Consider the following 19,403-nt stretch of genomic DNA (forward strand, 5'->3'; position numbering starts at 1 on the left):
AGTGTCAGGCCTCCTACCCCCATGGACCTGAAATGGAGGCCCTTGGTCACGGGAACCCTGAGCCCACCCTGGGTGGTAACTTAGGATGATTTTACAAGCTCTGGGGAGGTCCTCCTGCCCACCTCTCCCACACTCAAGCTTACTGCCCTGGGCACAAGGAGTTTATTTTATAATTAAAGACAGTTGTACCAATTTCTCCTATCCAGTCACTATGAACACAAGTTTGTCCACACTTGCGGACAAAGGTCTTTCTGGAGGAGGGTTCATGTCAGTAGCAGAGCGGAAGGGAAAAGGGCAGGGGCTCAACAAGGGGCCTGAGCCCAGGGCACACAGACACTTCACCAGAGACAAGCTGTGAATCACTGCCTCATCTCTATACAAGTAAGTTGTGCAGATGGAACAACCTTTTAACTTTTCCCTTCTAAATGGAAATAGCAACAGCACTACATCCTGGTTAAATACGGACACTTTCAACCATGTTCTTGGTGAAAAGTTAAACAAAACATCCTCACTGCAACCATTCAGCTCTATGACAGGGAGATGTTGAAACCCCAAACATTTTGGTGTTGGAAGAAACCTAAAGGCCATGAAAATCGTAAGTTAACCATTTAAAAATGAGTGGTCTGAGTGCCACAAGTGAGCTGGCACATCACCTAATGAAGCATATGATTTTAAATATGCTTATATGATACAGAACTGTGGGAGCTGTTTCAGTTTGGACACTCCTTCCTCTCCTGAAGGAATTCTCTGCCCGCTTAACCTGCAAGGGACCTCTGCATCCACACCACCTGCCTTGCCTGGGCTGGAGGCCCTTCTCCCAAGAGAGTGATGACTTGACTTATAAAAACACTCATAAAGTGTTCTTTTGGGGGAAAAAAGTGTGTGCATGGGTGTATATATACACACAAAGAAAAAGTCTCTAAAGCTATATGCCCAAATATTATCCATGGCTCTCTCTGATGCTAAATATGTTTTGTTTTGCTCTTTTGTGCTTTCCTGTACTTTTTTTCTGCAAATAATACATAATACCTTTGTAATCAGAAAAACAACAATAAAAAGCAAGCAACAGTGGTTACTTTAAAAAAACCCCAATCAAGGTTTTCCTGCCTTGATTGAAGTAGCAGAGCCTCACGCTAGTTCCCCATTGTCAGCAAGCAGCTGGAATGTTGGTGAAAGCATGAAACAAACTGGTTAGTTAAAAGTGGTGGAGGAGCTTCAAAGTAGGTGCTCCTTTGTGACAAAAAATGTACTTTCCTCTATTCTTGCTCCCCTTGGGTGTAGACATTCCATTAGAGGCAGCTCTCCAAATATCTACTTGCCTGGAAATCTGGCTTTCTGTCAAGTCTGGATCAGTAATGGACTCTAAGGTTAATTTGTTTCTCTCCTACCAGCACGGCTTACAGTGAGATCAACCTTTGTGACCAAGGAGTAGAGACAGCAGAAAATGTTACTAGTCACTGAAAGATCCCCAGCCTGGAGAATAGACATACTGCTTGTATCCACTGCTATTCAGACCTAAACAAATGGAGGGATATGGTAGGTCTGGGGATTAAAAGATACAGTTGTGTAAACATGTCAAGTCTCCCGAACTGACCCATAGATTCAATGCAATACGGATCATATTTCCAATAGGGTGTGTGTATACATGTATGTGTGCGTATGCACAGGGGTGCAGGCACTGAACAGCCCATTCTATAATTTACTGATAGATGGAAGGGACCAAGAGCAGCTGTAGTGTTCCCAAAGAGGAATAACAAGGGCCTGCTCTATGAGATATCAAAACTTATTATGAAACTCTACTGAGACGGTATGTAGAAATAGATCAAATGAACAGAAGAAAGGGTTCCACAATAGTGTGAAAGTTGCCCAGTCGAGTCTGACTCTTTGTGACCTCATGGACTATACAGTCCATGGAATTCTTCAGGCCAGAATACTTTAGTGGGTAGCCGTTCCCTTCTCCAGGGGATCATCCCCTGAAAACATGAGCATTTGCTATAGGAGAGATGTTATTGTAGATCTCAGGGGAACAGATGGACCTCTTAATAAATAATGCAAGCACAATGTGGGAATAAATGGCCTCTGTTTGATACCATTCATAAAAAATTACTTCCACGTAGACTAAAAAATAAACATGGGATTCTACTTCTGGAATGTTGGCATAGGGAGCTCTGGAGGCATGCTTCCCAGAGAAACAATCGTAACTGGTAAGATTTTAAAAACCATTGTTTAGGGCTCCCCTGGTGGTTCAGTGGTAAAGAATCCACCTGTCAATGCAGGAGACACGGGTTCGATCCCTGATCAAGGATGATCCCATATGCCATGGGGCAACTAAGCCTGTGGACCATCACTATTGAGCTTGTGCTCTGGAGTCCAGTCATTGCAGCTACTGAGCCCATGTGCCGTAACCACTGAAGCCCACATGCCCTAACTACTAAAGCCCACACGCCCTAGAGCTTGTGCTCTGCAACAAAAGAAGCCATCACAGTGAAAAGCCCGCATACCACCGCTAAAGAATAGCTCCTTCTTGCCACAACTAGAGAAAAGCCTGCACAGCAATGAAGACCCAGCATAGCCAAAAATAAATAAATAAATAAATAAAAAATAAACCGCACTGTTTAAAGTGCCTAGAAATTGTTTCAAGGGTATTTGTTGTTGTTGTTCAGTTGCTAAGTCGTGTCTGACTCTATGACCCCATGGACTGTAGCACACCAGACTTCCCTGTCCTTCACTATCTCCCAGAGTTTGCTCAAATTCATATCCATTGAGTCAGTGATGCTATCCAACCATCTCATCCTTTGTCATCCCCTTCTCCTCTTGCCCTCAATCTTTCCCAGCATCAGAGTCTTTTTCAATGAGTTGGCTCTTCACATCAGGTGGCCAAAGTTTTGGAACTTCAGCATCAGTCCTTCCAATGAATATTCAGGGTTGATTTTCTTTAAGACTGACTGGTTTGATCTCCTTGCAGTACAAGGGACTCTCAAGAGTCTTCTCCAGCACCACAATTTGAAAACATCAATTCTTTGGTGCTCAGCCTTCTTTATGGTCCAACTCTCACATCTGTACATGACTACTGGAAAAACCATAGCTTTGACTATATGGACCTTTCTTAAGGGCATACAATACAAGAAGAAAATTTTTAAAAAAGAAAATCTATTAACTTTCAGTAAGAACAGTGAGAGTCTTACTTGAACCATGACCTGCTTACTTTGCCCTCTCCACTCCAGATGGGAGTGGCCCAAGAGATAGAGTTCCTTTTTTCTCAGCTCCCAGTCAAAGCCTATACTACCTTCCTGAGAGGGCAAGACACCAGCAGTTCTCATCCTTCCTTCCCCCATTTTGCATAAGCTAAATTGAAGTCAATGCAGCCGAAGGATCTGGGGCTTACGTCTTATGTCCAGGGCTGAGTTATAGGATGGAAATTCTACTGTTGGCAAGGCAGGCCAAGGATACTGAAGCCCCAGCTGCTCTCATCCTAGCTCACTCAAAGGACAGAGGTCCCATGATGGGAGAGACAAGCTGAGAAGACCAAAGATTACAACCCCGCATAGTACCCCAATCCTAAACTAGGAGTGTCACTCTGAGAAAAATGGGCCACTGTGCCGGCCTTAACCTCTGGAGCATTGGCTTGGAGATTTTGCCCAAGGGGAGAGGCAGGCCACAAAAAAAAAAAAAAAAAAAAAAAAGGAGAGCTGTGACTAAGAGTAAATAACTTTATTTTGAAAACAGTATACAGAAGTTTAAGCCTAAGGGTCCTCTTATAAAAGGAGATTTTGTGCTAAGCAATTAAGAGGAGGCTGTTAGCTCAATGAGGGCAACAAACTAGACTGTAGGCTGGTCAACTGAATAGGAAACAAACAAACAAAAGAAAAATGAACAAAGCTTCAAAGACATATGGCATATCACTAAGCATACTGACATTTGTATAATGGGAGTACTAAAAGGAGCGGAGAGAGAAGAAACAACAATTTAGAGGATGAACCGTGAACTTCCAGATGTTCAAGCTGGTTCTAGAAAAGGCAGAGGAACCAGAGATCAAATTGCCAACATCTGCTGGATCATTCAAAAAGCAAGAGAGTTCCAGAAAAACACCTATTTCTGCTTTATTGACTATGCCAAAGCCTTTGACTGTGTGGATCACAATAAACTGTGGAAAATTCTGAAAGAGATGGGAATACCAGACCACCTGACCTGTCTCTTGAGAAACCTGTATGCAGGTCAGGAAGCAACAGTTAGAACTGGACATGGAACAACACACTGGTTCCAAGTAGGAAAAGGAGTACGTCAAGGCTGTATACTGTCACCCTGCTTATTTAACTTATATGCAGAGTGCATCGTGAGAAACGCTGGGCTGGAGGAAGCACAAGCTGGAATCAAGATTGCTGGGAGAAATATCAATAACCTCAGATATGCAGATGACACCACCCTTTGGCAGAAAGTGAAGAGGAACTAAAAAGTCTCTTGATGAAAGTGAAAGAGGAGAGTGAAAAAGCTGGCTTAAAGCTGAACATTCAGAAAACTAAGATCATGGCATCTGGTCCCATCACTTCATGGGAAATAGATGGGGAAAAAGTGGAAACAGTGTCAGACTTTATTTTTTGGGGCTCCAAAATCACTGCAGATGGTGACTGCAGCCATTAAACTAAAAGACACTTACTCCTTGGAAGGAAAGTTATGGTCAACCTAGATAGCATATTAAAAAGCAGAGACATTACTTTGCCAACAAAGCTCCGTCTAGTCAAGGCTGTTGGAGAAGGCAATGGCACCCCACTCCAGTACTCTTGCCTGGAAAATCCCATGGACGGAGGAGCCTGCTAGGCTGCAGTCCATGGGGTCGCTAAGAGTTGGACGACTGAGCGACTTCACTTTCACTTTTCCCTTTCATGCACTGGAGAAGGAAACGGCAACCCACTCCAGTATTCTTGCCTGGAGAATCCCAGGGATGGCGGAGCCTGGTGGGCTGCCGTCTATGGGGTCGCACAGAGTCAGACACGACTGAAGTGACTTAGTAGTCAAGGCTATGGTTTTTCCAGTATGGATGTGAGAGTTAGACTGTGAAGAAAGCTGAGTGCCAAAGAATTGATGCTTTTGAACTGTGGTGTTGGAGAAGACTCTTGAGAGTCCCTTGGACTGCAAAGAGATCCAACCAGTCCATCCTAAAGATCAGTCCTGGGTGTTCATTGGAAGGACTGATGTTGAAGCTGAAACTCCAATACTTTGGCCACCTCATGCGAACAGTTGACTCATTGGAAAAGACCCTAATGCTGGGAAGGATTGGGGGCAGGAGGAGAAGGAGACGACAGAGGATGAGATGGCTGGATGGCATCACCGACTTGATGGACATGAGTTTGGGTAAACTCTGGGTGTTGGTGATGGACAGGGAGGCCTGGTGTGCTGCAATTCATGGGGTTGCAAAGAGTTGGACACGACTGAGTGACTGAATTGAACTGAATAGTTGAAAACTTCCCAAATTGAAGGAAAAACATTAATCTACACATCCAAGAAACTCAATGAATTCCAAGCAGGATACACACAAAAAGATCCACACTCAGGATCTTACTAGGAGATAGAAATATTTTATAATAGTAAAAGGATCCATTCATCTGGAAAATTTATAATAACAATTATAAACATATATACAACCATAACCCAAAAATACATGAAGCAAAAACATGATAGAATTTAAGGGAGAAATAGACAATTTAATAGTAATAATTAGAGGGTTCAATACCCACTTTTGATAATGGAGAAAACAACTAGGCAGAAGATAAACAAGGAAATGCAAATCACGGACAACACTATAAACCAACTAGATCTAACAGATCTTTATAGAACTGTCCATCCAACAATAGTAGAATACACATTTTTCTCAAGTGTAATGAAACATTCTCTAGGCTAAGACTACATTCTATACAATTAAACAAGGATTAATACATTTAAAAGGACCGAAATAACATAAAATATGTTCTCCTACCACAATGGAATGAAATTAGAAGTCAATATCAAAAATAAAATTTGGGAAATTCACAAATATGTGGAAATTAAATAGCATTCTCCTACATAACCAACAGATGACAGAAGAAATAACAAGGCAAATTAGAAAGTGCTTTGAGATGGATGAAAATGAAGTTGCAACATAACAAAACTTAAGGTATGCAGCTAATGGAGTCTTAGAGGGGACTGAATTTATAGCTGTAAATGCCTCATCAAAAGAAAAATTAATCTCAAATCAATAACCTATCATTCTACCTTAACATACTAGAAAAGTGGAGTAAACTAAACTTAAAGCAAGTAGGGGATAGAAATAGTAAAGATTAGAGTAGAAATTAGTGTAATGAAGACTAGAAAAGTAAAATCAACAGAACCACACTTGTCTCCTAAAAAAAACCCCAAAACTGACAAAATTTTAGCTAGACTGATAAGAAAATACAATAGGCTCAAATTACTAAAAACAGGAAAGAAAGAGGGGACCACTACTACTGGCTTTACACAATAAAAAGGATAATAAGGTAATAATATGAACTATCATATATCAACAAACGAGATAACTTTGGTAAATTGGATGTATTTGTAGAAACACATCAACTCCTGAAATTGACTCAAGAAGAAACAGAAAATCTATACAAGTCATTTCATTAACTATTTAAAAATTTACCACAAAGAAAAGTGCAGGGCCAGATGGATTTATGGGTGAAGTCTACTAAACACTTAAAAAGAATAAATACCAATTCTTCATAAAGTCATCCAAAAAATAGAAGAGCTGGGAACACTTCCCAACTCATTCTATGAGGCCAGTATCACACTGATACTAAAACTAGACAAGGTGTTACAGGAAAATAAAACTACTGGCCAACATCTCTTAACCTTCTTCTAGGTACAAAAAAACCACTCTTAACAAATTCAAACCAAATCCAACAATACATAAAAAGGATTATATACCATGACCAAAAGCAATTTATGCAAGTAATGTAAGGTTGGCTTAGCATACAAAATCAATTCATGTAATACACAATATAAACAGAAAAAAGAACAAAACCACATGATCATCTCAAGTTGTAGAAAAAATTGTTTGATAAAGTGTAAAATTCCTTTTTGATTAAAAAAAAAAAACCACAAAAAAACAACTCAATAAAGAGGGAATAGAAGAGAATTTTGCCATTATGGGACTTCCCTGGTGGCTGAGATTACAGTCCACCTGCAATGCAGGAGACCTGGGTTTGATTCCTGGGTTGGGAAGATCCCCTGAAGAAGGGAATGGCAACCCACTCCAGTATTCTTGTCTGGAGAATTTCATGGACAGAGGAGCCTGGTGGGCTACAGTCCATGAGGTCGCAAAGAATCAGACATGACTGAGTGACTGACACTACCACTTCCTTCTCAACGTGGCAATAAACATCTATGGCCCACAGTTAACATCGTACTTAATAGTGAGCAACTGAACGCTTTCTCCTAAGATCAGGAACAAGACAAGGATGTCTGCTTTTGCTATTTCTATTCAACACTGCACTGGAGATTCTAGCTATAGCATATGGGCAAGAAAATGAAATATAAGGCACCCAGATTAGAAAGGAAGAAGTAAAATTCTATTTATGCTCACATTATCTTATATATAGATAATTCTAAGTCATACCCAAAAAGCCCTATTAAAACTAATAAATGAGTTTGGCAAGTTTTCAGGGTACAAGATCAATACACAAAAATCAACTGTATTTCTATATATTAACAATAAGCACTCTGAAAATGAAAATATGAAAACAATTCTGTTACAACAGATTGAAAAAGAATAAAATACTTAGGAATAAACTGAACCAAAGAAGTGAAAAAGTTATATTTCAAAACTGCAAAAATTGTTTCAAGAAACTAAAGAAGACCAAAATAAATGGAAAGACATCCCATGGTCATGGATCAGAAGACTTAATATTGTTAAAGTGTCAACACTTCCCAAAATGATTGACTCATTCAATGCAACACCTACCAGCATCTCAGCTTATTTCTTCGCAGAAATTAACAAGCTGATCCAAAAATTCATGTGGAAATGTAAAGGACCCAGAATAGCCAAAATGATCTTACAAAAGAATAATCAACTCAGAGGATTCACATTTCCTGATTTCAACACTTACAAAGCTGCAGTAATCAAGATAATGTGGCACTAGTCAAAGGATAGATATACAGATCAATGCAATGGAATTGAGAGTCTAGAAATATGCCCTTACAATTATGGTTAATTGATTTTCAACAAGAATGCCAAGACAATTTAAAGGGAAAGAAGAGTCTTTAAAACAAATGGTAAAGGGATAGCTCGATATTCACAAGTAAAAATGTGACACTGGACCCTTGTATCAAAATGTATGCAAAAATCAACTCACGATTGACTTAAGATCTTAATATAAGATCTAAATGTAAATGCTAAAATGCAAGATATAAATGTAAATGTTATAACTGAAAGATTCAGGAAAAAAAACTATAGTAAATATTCTCTTAAATATGACATCAAAAGTACAACTGACAAAATAATAAATAGGTAAACTGAACTTCATCAAAATTCATAACTTTTGTTCTTCAAGGGATAACAAAGTGAAAAAGAACCCATAGAACAAGAGAAAATATTTATAAAGCATATATATGATAAGAGACATGTATCAGGAATACACAAAGAACACTTGCAACTCAATAAGACAAATTGTCCAATTAAAAATGGATTAAGGATATAACTAGACAGTTTTCCAAGGAAGATATATAGATGACCAATAATCACATGAAAAGATGCTCAAAATTATTATCCACCAAGGAAATGCAAATCAAAACACATGAGAAACCACTTCATATCTGCTTGGAAGACGGTAATTAAAGAGACAGATAATAACAACTCTTGGCAAAGATATGGAGAAACTGGAACCCTCGTGCACTGCTGATGGAATGTAACACAGTGCAGTCACTTTGGAAAACATTTGACAGTCCTCAAAAGTTTGAACACAGAGTTCAGCTATGACCTAGCAACTCTACTCCTACGTAAATACACGAGAAATGATAACATATTTATGTTCACACAAAAACTTTATAGCAGCATATTTATAACAGCCCCAAAGGGGAAATGAGCTAAAGGTTCATCAACTGATAAATGAATAAGAGCTGTTCTATCCATGCAATGGAATTTTATTTGGCAATAAAAAGGAATTAGGTATTCATATATGCTACAACATGGGTGAATCTTGAAACCATGATACTAAGCCAAAGAAGCCAATCATGAAAGACCACATATTCCTTCAAATGTCTAGAATAGGCAAATATGCAGAGGCAGAAAGTCAATTACTCTGTTTGCTAGGACTAGGGGGTTATGGTTGGTGTGGGAGAAATGAGGAGTGACTGCTAATGGATTCAGGGTTTCTTTCTGTGAGGCGAACGTGATAACCACTACACTACGGAAACGCCCAAGGTTTCTTTCTGGAAGTGAGGAAGATGTTTTAAAATTGTTTATAGTGATGGTTGCACAACTCTTGGGATATTTTAAAAACTATTGAACAGCATACTTCAAATAAGTGAATTGAATGGTATGTGTATTATATCTCAGTAAAACTATTATATTTAAAAATTAAATGTAAAGATAATGTAATTAAATGTAATTAAATGTATAAAGATAACAGAATAATGTAGGGGGCAGGGAAGGATTTATTTTAAAAAGCAGAAAATCCACTAAGCATGATGGAAAAATTTTTCTTTAAATTGAGATATAACTGACACACAACACTGTGCATGTTTAAATGACACATGTTGATTTGATACATTTATACATTGTAATATGAAGGAAAAGCTTGATAAATTAAATTACATTAACATGAAGAACTTTCATCCTTCAAAATAAACCAAGACAGAGTGAAAAGTCAAGCCACCACTGGAAGAATATGTTTGTAATAAATATAATCAACAAAGAATAAGCATTCAGAGTACAGAAAGAACTATTACAAATCAATTTTTTAAAAAGATAAACAACTGAATGGAAAAATGAACAGAAAACTTGGGCAGGTCCTTGAGAGAAGATGAAATCAAAATAGACGATAAACAAATGAAATGATGCTTAGTCTTACTGGCGATGAGAAAAATCTCTGTTAAAATCACGGTGAAACAGCATTTCGTACCCCCACCCCGCTGCCAGAGTATAAATTAAACATGTTTAACTGTCACAAGTGCTAGGAGTGTGATGGGCATGAACTCTCATATGTTGCTCTCATAAAACGGCCAACAACTTGGAAGACAATATGACAATCTCTAGTAAGGCTACAGAAGCACAGCGCTCTGCATATGCATAGCAAAAGACATAAGACTTTCCTGGTGGCTCAGTTGGTAAAGAGTATACCTGCAATGCAGGACATCCACGTTCGATCTCTGGGTCGGAAAGACCCCCTGGAGAAGGAAATGGCAACCCACCCCAGTATTCTTGCCTGGAGAATTCCATGGACAGAGGAGCCTGGCCGGCTATGTCCATGGGGTGGCACGAGTCGGACACGTCTTAGCTACTAAATCACCATAGCGAAAGGCATATACACAAATGATTCCAGCAACAGACCTGAATGGGAAATGATCCTGGCTGTCAGCACTACGATAGATAAATGATGGTATAGTTATATAAGGGGTTTTCAGTAACACAAACAAACAAGCCACAGCTATACTCAATATGGATGTCTTATAGATACGATGTCGTGTGAGAGTAGCAAATCAAAACAGGACATTACAGCACAGTTCCACTTATATTAAGTTCAAAACTGGGAAAAAGCAAACCATGCCTCAATCTATAGTTAGGTAAGACAACTATAAAGAAAAGCTAGAACATGATGATCACAGAAGGCAGGGAGGACTATGTGGATTTGGAGGGGGGCAGGAGAGAGCGGGCTGTCTGTCTCTAAAGCACAGCCCTAATTCCTAAAACATGTGTTGTGCTTAGTCGCTCAGTCGTGTCTGACTCTTTGTGACCCCGTGGACTGTAGCTCACCAGGCTCCTCTGTCCGTGGGGATTCTCCAGACAAGAACACTGGAGTGGGTTGCCATGCCCTCCTCCAGGGGATCTTCCCAACCCAGGGATCGAACCCAGGTCTCCTACATTGCAGGCAGATTCTTTATCACTGTGCCACCTGGGAAGCCCTCCTAAAACATGGTTCTTCTTAATGATTTTTTGTTGTTGTTACATATATACCTTTGTATCCTCTTCTGTTTCTGTGTTATATTTCATCATAAATAAATGAAGAAAAATCTATTTTCAACAAGCTGCTTCCCTTTCAGTCCTCTGAAAGTGCCGGTGGGTCAGCACCGAACATGGCACACCTATATGCAGGGGATTGCCAAGGCTCGGGGAGCCTGACCTTGGAACACCGGGCATGGCCTCAGAACACTTCTCTGGCCTGAGCACATCCTGCTGTAGGTCACACTACCATCTAACAGACCGAGTTCTATTCATCAAGGTTTTCTCCATCCCTTCTCAGCTCTGCAATTGTCCACTCTTTGCTGTTCTGACGGAGGTGAAAACCACTTGCTTCCACCCAGTCCTTCCCATGTTTTCCCTCCCTCTCCTGAGCACATGTTTATGGCATGCTTACTCCATGCTAGCCTAGGATATGGCACTGAGAAAGGCGGGTCTGGTCTCTACAGTTCAGTGGAGGGATGATGTTACTTACTATCTCCTAATTAATTGATCATTATTGTTCCAAGGGCTAAGAGGAACATTTAGGCTTTATACACTCAGGCTTGTTAAATCAAGCGCATATCCGGGCCCAGGACAGAAATTTGGAAAACATTGTGAAGTCTTTTAGTCCTGTCCATAAAATATCAATTTTGTGGCTATTTTTAAACACTTGGAAGTTTCAGGGATGTAAAATTTGGTCACTAGGAAGCAATTTGTGTATGGTGGATGTAATTGCTTTTGTTACCCTAAAAGTTTCAAACTGCTCTGTCTGGAAACTTAAATGAACAGCTTCATTCTGTGGCTTTGTCATTTCTGTTTGTATATTCGGGCTACCTGGTGGGCAAAAGTCAAATGTAGATATAAAAACCAGAAGGCACTAAGACAATGTACAAGGAGATTGTTTTCTTCTGATGCTGTGGGAAGATGAATTTTAGCCTTAAACCCATTACCCTTTATGTCCTGTTTTCAGGATTTACAACCACCATATGGATTTCCCCCAGCAGAAGAGAGGGGCCAAGACACAAACGGGAACATGGCTTAATTTTCTCCATTGCACACCCATCTGGGAACCTGTTCTCACGGAAGGGTAGGTGTCCATTTGTGCCAATAGATGTGGTCTCACATCTGACTTCAACTACCATGGGAGTGGGAGAGCCCCAGCAAACAGCTCAGCCAGAGCTATGCTCACTCACCATACTCCTTCCCCATCAGCTGTGATGGGGAGCCGGTGCTGAGGCGGGTCCCTGTGACTAAGCTGTGCTGACCCACGCCAGCTATGTGGTGCGGGTGAGAAGCACACGTCTCCCGGGTTACTGAGACTCTTACTGCCACAGAGCCCAGCACGCTTTGGAAGCCTTAGCCTCCTCTTCACAAGGGGCAATAATCCCCACCCAACCACCTGACTGTCCTCATCATCCACCCCCTGCAACCTTCCTCTTTAAACTGGAGGGAAGAACATGGAGAAATTACTCACTTATTTTCTGACTTAGTCCCTTATTTATAATCTAGACTGATGGAAAAGCTGGAGAAAAGGATCCTCCAACAAAGGAAAGCTTGCTGGCTCACACAAAGTTGCCTCCCTACACACACCAGGAGAGTCATACAGAAGGGGTTCCAGGTTCCTGCCCCACCCCGGGTGACATGTCCAGGGAAGGGTGGACAGTTCAGTATTTCAATCGTGTCTAAATGCCAGTAAAACTGCTCAAGTCATTAAAATTGCCTGTGCCATCCAGTTCACTGAGAAACACTTAATTTTCCAGCTGCTTGTTTTAGATATGTGTGGGCACACTCAAGTCAGACTTCCTGGGGAGAGGGGTGGAGAGGGAGAGCCGAAAGGAGGAGGTGAGAGGATGGGGCCCTGGGAAGGAGAGAGAGAAGGGGAGACTGTGCCTGCCTGGTGAATATGCAGTCAGCTACGCCCCCTCTTAATCGGCCTCCGACTGCAGCTGGCCTGGGCCTGTGCGCCCACGGGGCCTTTACGACACGCTACTCCACTCCTCGGCGCATTCGGAAATCGACCTTTCCCTTGCCACAACCACCTCCTCACCATCAGAGCAAGCCTAGCCCACCTGACTTTGCCCTCCCCTAAGCGTCACGGTCCTGAGTCGCAACTCTCCCATGGCCTGCCTCCTGTACCTGCTCCTGGAGGTCACTTCTGGAGTCCAGATCCAGGCGGGGTCCTGGCTGGAGTTCTCCAGACACAGACTGGACAAGGAAGGAGAGCTGCCCTCTCGTGGACCATGGACCAGCTGTGCTGGGCACAGTCCTCTATTGCCACATTCTCCTGGCTTCGTAGATTCCCGGCCACACCCTCTGGCTCTGTGAGACCCCTGGTGAGACACCCCCAACCACACAGTCTCTGTGGTGGTGGATGGTAGGGACAGGGGAGCCCATCAGAAGGATGCTTCTGTCTGGGGTCAGGCAAAGAGACCTGTCAAAAACAAACTTGGGTCCCAATCAGTGACAAGCCAGTGCTCACTTCCCTGGAAGGAGGTTTTCTCCAATTAACTTAAGCCATGGACCTGCCTGTCTGACTGACTGGCCGCCGGGCAGCTCTGGGAGAAAAGCAGGCATCCCGTCACTTGGTGGGGACACCTCAAACATTGGCTCTGTTAATTGGCCGCGGTCTTATTAAGAGGCGGGTCTCCTGCTGCCACCTTCACTACCACTTTCCAGGAGAAACTTGGGCTCCCTGTTCTTCTCCCAAAGCCCTCCATCAACCAAGGTGGCTGATTAAATACTTTGATCCCTGTTTCTCTGAACATGGCAGCTTGCTGGCTGAGGTGTGTGGCTCCAGACAAAAGTATCCTTGGAACAGAACCACGTCAGGATCTAATCAGCAGCTTTTGTGTCCAACCACCATCTCCCACCACTTGTGCACCTTCCCTGTGTTCTGAAAAATTTGATGCCTCTCTTCCCTTTTGATTTTCCTTCTCTCAAGTTTGCATCTTATATCATCCGAGTGGTTAAGGATAATTTCAAACAGTTACTGTTTTAACTATTAAGCTTGTGGGAGTGAAGAACTTGACTGAGAAAACAGTCATTGGCAGAAAGCACCTCTTAGACTGGCGGGTGCGGGAGGGTGGGGACTTCTGGGGTAAGTGCCATCCCCCTACCTTTCTGTGGCTCTTGTGGGTGCTAGGTGCAGGGGGGTGAGGACTGGGCTAGAATCAGGGGAGGCAGGTACAACGACCCAAAGAATCAACACTCCATCTGCAGCTCAGGGTCAGGGACCTAGCCCCAGGGCGAGGGAAGCACACGCGTCCCTGAACGTCTAAACAGTGCCTCCTTCCTGCTCTCCAGGTGGAGTGGCAATGGGCTGTGCCCCTGACACAGGGCCAGCATGTCCATATGGCTGTTCAGAAAGTGGTCCAGATGGGACGCTTGGCTCCTGTTGACCGAAGAACCTCATGCTGACCTAGCCAGCCATCGCCTGTACTTACAGTTAGACGAGGCCTGGCTAAGGTCTGAGGAAGACAGTTAGAACAATGCTGGGGTGAGTAAAAAAGTGTTAGTTACTTAGTCATGTCTGACTCTTTGTGGCCCCATGGACTGTAGCCTGCCAGGCTCCTCTGTCCATGGGATTCTCCAGGCAAGAATACTGGAGTGAGTTGCCATTCCCTTTTCTGGGGTGGGGGTGGGGGGTGTCTTCCCAATCCAGGGACTGAACCTGGGTTTTACTGCTTTGCAGATGGATTCTTTACCATCTGAGCCACCAGGGAAGCTTGGGTGAGTAGACAGTGCTTAATTTTATGCCTCAACTTGGCTGGGCCACAGCACCCTGATAGGTGATCAGACATTGTTCTGGGTGTTTCTGTAGAGGTATTCTGGATGCGACTAAAATTTAAACCAGTGGAGTTTGAGCAAAGTAGATGACCATCCACAATGTGGGTGGGCCTCATTTAACCAGTTGAAGGCCTGACTAGAACAAAAAGACCAACTCTCCCTCAGGTAAGAGAATTCTCTAGCAGATGGCCTTCAGATTCTAAACAGAACACTGACTTTTTCTGGGTCTCCAGCCTGCTGACCCGTCCTGCAGATTTGGGACATCTTGGCCTCCATAATCACATGAGCCAATTCCTTATACTAAATCTCTTCCTCTCTCTAATCACATCCTATTGATTCTGTGTCTCTGGGGAGCCCTGACTAATGCAGTAGGGGCAGGAGGCAGGCCTGATTCTGTCATCCCCCGACTGTTCGAAAGTCTCTTCAGGTAGGAATGGCTGAAGTCTAGAGGGCAGGTTTTTAATAGAACCTGAGCCCCTCTCCGCCCAGCCTTCCTGCATGGCTATAGACTCCCCCACATCCACAGCAGATGGGGTGAGCCCACCACTCACAGCTCCTGCCCCTGCATTCCCATTCTTGGGAAAAAGCATGCATTGTGTCCAGGCTTTGAGCCTCCACGTCGCTTCCACCTCCTTCTCCCAGTGTGTTCAACCAGTCCCTGATCCTGCCAAACTGATTTTTCCTGAAGAGTTCCCCAGTCTGTTCACTCCCTTAATTCAGGCTCCCACGTCTCTCCATTGCATGCATCAAATGCCTCCTCACTGAGCTCGGCCCGAAGCTACTCTCCATGGCAATGCTGGGTGATGCTTCTAAACATCAGCTCAACTATTAAAACTCCAATCCTGCCTGCAAAAGATAACCCATTCCCATAACCCAAAGTTCAAGGTCTAGCCCTGGCTTGGCCAGAGCCCCTCCCCAGACTCATCTCTTGCAGCATTGTTCTCCCACCTTGAAATTCGTATTTGGGAAAACAGCAGGTGGCTTGTGGCTCCCCATACTGGCTTCACATCCTAACCCTTGGCCTAAAAGGCCTTTTTCTTCCCTCTTTGACTCACCCCTTTCTACCCATCATTTAGTACTCAGCCCAGATGGCACCTCCCCCAGGAGATCTTCCAGTTCCTTCCATAACAGACTACAGGTGCTCCACCATGGTGCTCCTTACCCAGCTTTACATGCATCTCCACTGTGAGCTCTCCATGGGCAGGGCCACCTCACAGTCCTTTTGAGTCCCCAGCCCTTGAACTGGGCCTGATGCATAGTACTTGAGAAATAAATGAAACATTGAGTTGTTGAGACTTGGCAAGTCATGAACGGCCAGATATAAGAATCACAGATTATTTTAACTAATCCTGAAACCCAAGGGTGAGACTTGGTCCACGTAATGTTGAGGACAGGCCCACTGCTTTACTTGCTCTGGGAACGTGAGCAAACAGGTGGAATTAAGTCAGGGCACACTCTGTAGCTGCTTGGAAATCCTGCATGATGCAGCCTTTTTCCTGATCACACCTGCTCAGACCCCCTTCTCCAGGAACACCATCTCAGGCCATCCCAGAGGCCCCTAGCCCCCCAGGAGTCCACCTGGGGCTGCTGTGAGAGGCCGAGTCTGCTAGCAGCAGGCCTGGTCGGTGGCTTGGCCCCAAGTCTGCAGTGTCCACTGGCGTCTCTGAGGAGAACACACGTGGTTCCCAGCTCATCCTGACCCAGGGTCAGACTGGGCAGGGCTCACTGCACCATCTCTGTCCTTTTATAAAAATCAGCACACACATAAAAAGCCTAAGAGGAGAAAAGACCACAAAGGAAGAAATGTTTTTTAAAAAACACCATTTCTTTGCTGAGACAAGAGTGGCTAACAGCAAGGTTACTGTCAGCTCCATGTGTGAAAATGCCTCCCTCAGAACAGAACATGGACACAGGCACCATCTGCCACGATGGTGAGCAACAATCACAGAGTGCTTTAAGAGTCCGGAGAGTTTCAAAGCTTGTTTCCTTTCATTAATTATAAAAATCACTATAGCTATAAGAGACGGACGTGGCAGAGCAGTAGGTGTTAAGACAACACATAACATTCACAATCAAAAAGTCAGAGAGACGTGAGTTTGAAGGGCAGCTCTCCCCTTTACCAGCTGAGTGGTCTTGGACAAGTCACTAAACCTCTCTGAGCCTCAGTTTCCTCATCTGCCAAGTCCGGACAATAACAGTCTTTATCTGGGAGGGCTGTGTGGGATTGGTGAGAAAGAGTGAGGAAGTACACAGGTTTGGGTGCAGTGCACAGCATGCGCTGCTTGTGCTACCTGCCCTCCATTCTCATCCAAACCTCTGAGTTCTTTAAAAGGATGAGATGCGTGAACTCGTAATAATTTGCTGCAATTTTTGGAGATTGTAAATGCAGCCAACTGAGTCCCTGTGGAGCTGCAACCAAAGGAAGCCAGGCAGAGCCTTCAGCTTGAGTTACTTCTTTCCCCAATCTTGCAGACAGGCACGTTCAAGGGTGCATCTTGCTTCCTGCCAACTGTTTCTTTAAATGAGTCCATGGGCTCCTGCCGGCATTTCTCACAGGAAAGAAACCACATTTCCCAGCAGTGGGCTCTGCCTTCCTTCTTAACTGATCCCTGTTCTCATTAGGTCCTCCTGATACCTACAAGTGTCTGCCCTGAGAGCCATAAAACTCTTTAAAATGGAGAGTTTGTTGCTTTAAAAACGTGAGCAGACAGACACAGAAAACAAACTTAACAGCTACCAAAGTAGGAGTGGGGGGTGGGGAGGGATATATGGGGAATATGGGATTAAAAGATGCACACTCCCATATATAAATAAACCACAAGGATATACTATACACCATAAGGAACTATAGTGAGCATCTTGTAATAACCTATAATGGGATTAAAAAGGGATAACATAAACACATACAAATATATATATATATACACACACACATAAATATCTGAATCATGTTGATACATACCTGACACTAATACAATATTGCAAATCAACTATACTTCAGTAAAAACCAACCAAACAGAAAACACCATGAGCAGAGTGTTTACCGAGAGAAGCCTGGCATGTAAACAAGACCTTCATGCTACTACTGTCTGGCAGGGGGTGGCACGGGGTGGGGGTGAGCAGGAACACAGGCAAAGGGGAGAAGGGGGGCAGGGAGGGGAAGAGAGGATGAGGTGTGGGCAGAAGATCAGAGAGTGCAGCTGGGCACGCTGAGCAGGGCAGGCGAGGCTCACAGGGGCATCTTCTGGACTACCAGGGACAGGCCTGTGGCCACACCCCAGCTGACCAAAGGGGGCGGGAGTGGACTGAGGGACAGGCAGTGGGACACAGTCCCCTAAGGAAGAGCAGTAAACAGACACGCCTGCCAGGTCACTGGATGAGCCCTTTCTTCCCGCTCCAGAGAGACGTGCACCACTCACACCCCCTGCTTATAACAAGTGAATGGAGTTCACTGTATCTGGTGATTTTAATTACCTGCAAGAAGAGTGATTTTACTGCTTTCATTTAGGGGAGCTTCGTGAAAGTATTAACAGTTTCACTCTGATTACCTTCATTAATGAGGGCTCGGAACCCATCAAAGCAGAAGCAAACACAATGAGAAGCAGGGCAGAGGGCAGGCTTGTGGGGACCAAGCGCCCAAGTCCGGGAGTCCCTGGGGAGCTCTGCCCTCAGTAGCTTCAAGAACACCTCATGTTCTGGACACTGCTCCTCCGTGGCACCTGGTACAGGGCTGGGCACAAGTCTATCCACAATAGGAACATGGGCGGTTCCTGAGGCTCAGGATGCTGTGGAGGACTGGGCCCCGGCTTTCTGTAGCTCTGTCCCTTGGCTGTCCCGGGCAGGGACTCAACTCCATGGGCTGACAGCTAGATCTCCTTATTCATGCCTTTGAGGAGCCTGCTCTGCTGGGGGAGGTTACCAGATATCTACCTCTCCCTGGGCTACCCTGTGACCACTCCACCTTCCAACTCCCTTGACTTATTTCAGTTACTTTGGCACAGTGGTAAGTGCACCTCCCTCTCTTTGGAGAAAAAAGATGGTTCAGACTAGTACCTTGTTTCCCTGTCCAGAAAAGCAAGCAGAGAGTCTAGGCACCCATGTCAGCCACAGGGGCTTCAGGTGAGTCCAGGGGTGGGGTGGGGTCGAGAACCAACAGCAAGTTCTCTGGATTCATGGACCCACCGTCCTCCCAGCCACTGGCCCCTTTAACTCCTTATGTCATCAGGGAACAGAACCTGAGAGGAACTCCGTGTGCCCAGAGGAGCCAGAGAGTCCTTGCCCTCAGTCTGTTAGTAAGCAGCAAACACTTTCAGGCAGGGACAGAGTCAACATATTTGAGTTGTGGCTGGTCTGACAGCTGCTGAGTTTGTCACACAGATAATTACATAAACTGCTTGAGCACAGAGACTCAATATGTGGTGTCATTTAGCGGCTGCTACACTGGGGCCTT

The 19,403-nt window shown here is 44.0% G+C and overlaps 1 protein-coding gene and 1 long non-coding RNA gene across 13 annotated transcripts in view; one reads left to right on the plus strand and one right to left on the minus strand.

Annotated features, from left to right (window-relative positions):
* FSTL4 (follistatin like 4) overlaps positions 1 to 19,403 on the minus strand; it is a 695,167-nt gene that overhangs the window by 190,860 nt on the left and 484,904 nt on the right. The gene's annotated exons all lie outside the window — the stretch shown is intronic.
* Positions 1,392 to 12,899, plus strand: LOC145510725 (uncharacterized). The gene is made up of 2 exons (XR_014057238.1): positions 1,392 to 1,536; positions 12,138 to 12,899. It is a non-coding gene; the product is annotated as an uncharacterized LOC145510725 (long non-coding RNA).

This window comes from Giraffa tippelskirchi, chromosome 6, assembly GCF_054371585.1.
Source record: "Giraffa tippelskirchi isolate mGirTip1 chromosome 6, T2T-mGirTip1v1.2.pri, whole genome shotgun sequence".
Taxonomy (NCBI): domain Eukaryota; kingdom Metazoa; phylum Chordata; class Mammalia; order Artiodactyla; family Giraffidae; genus Giraffa; species Giraffa tippelskirchi.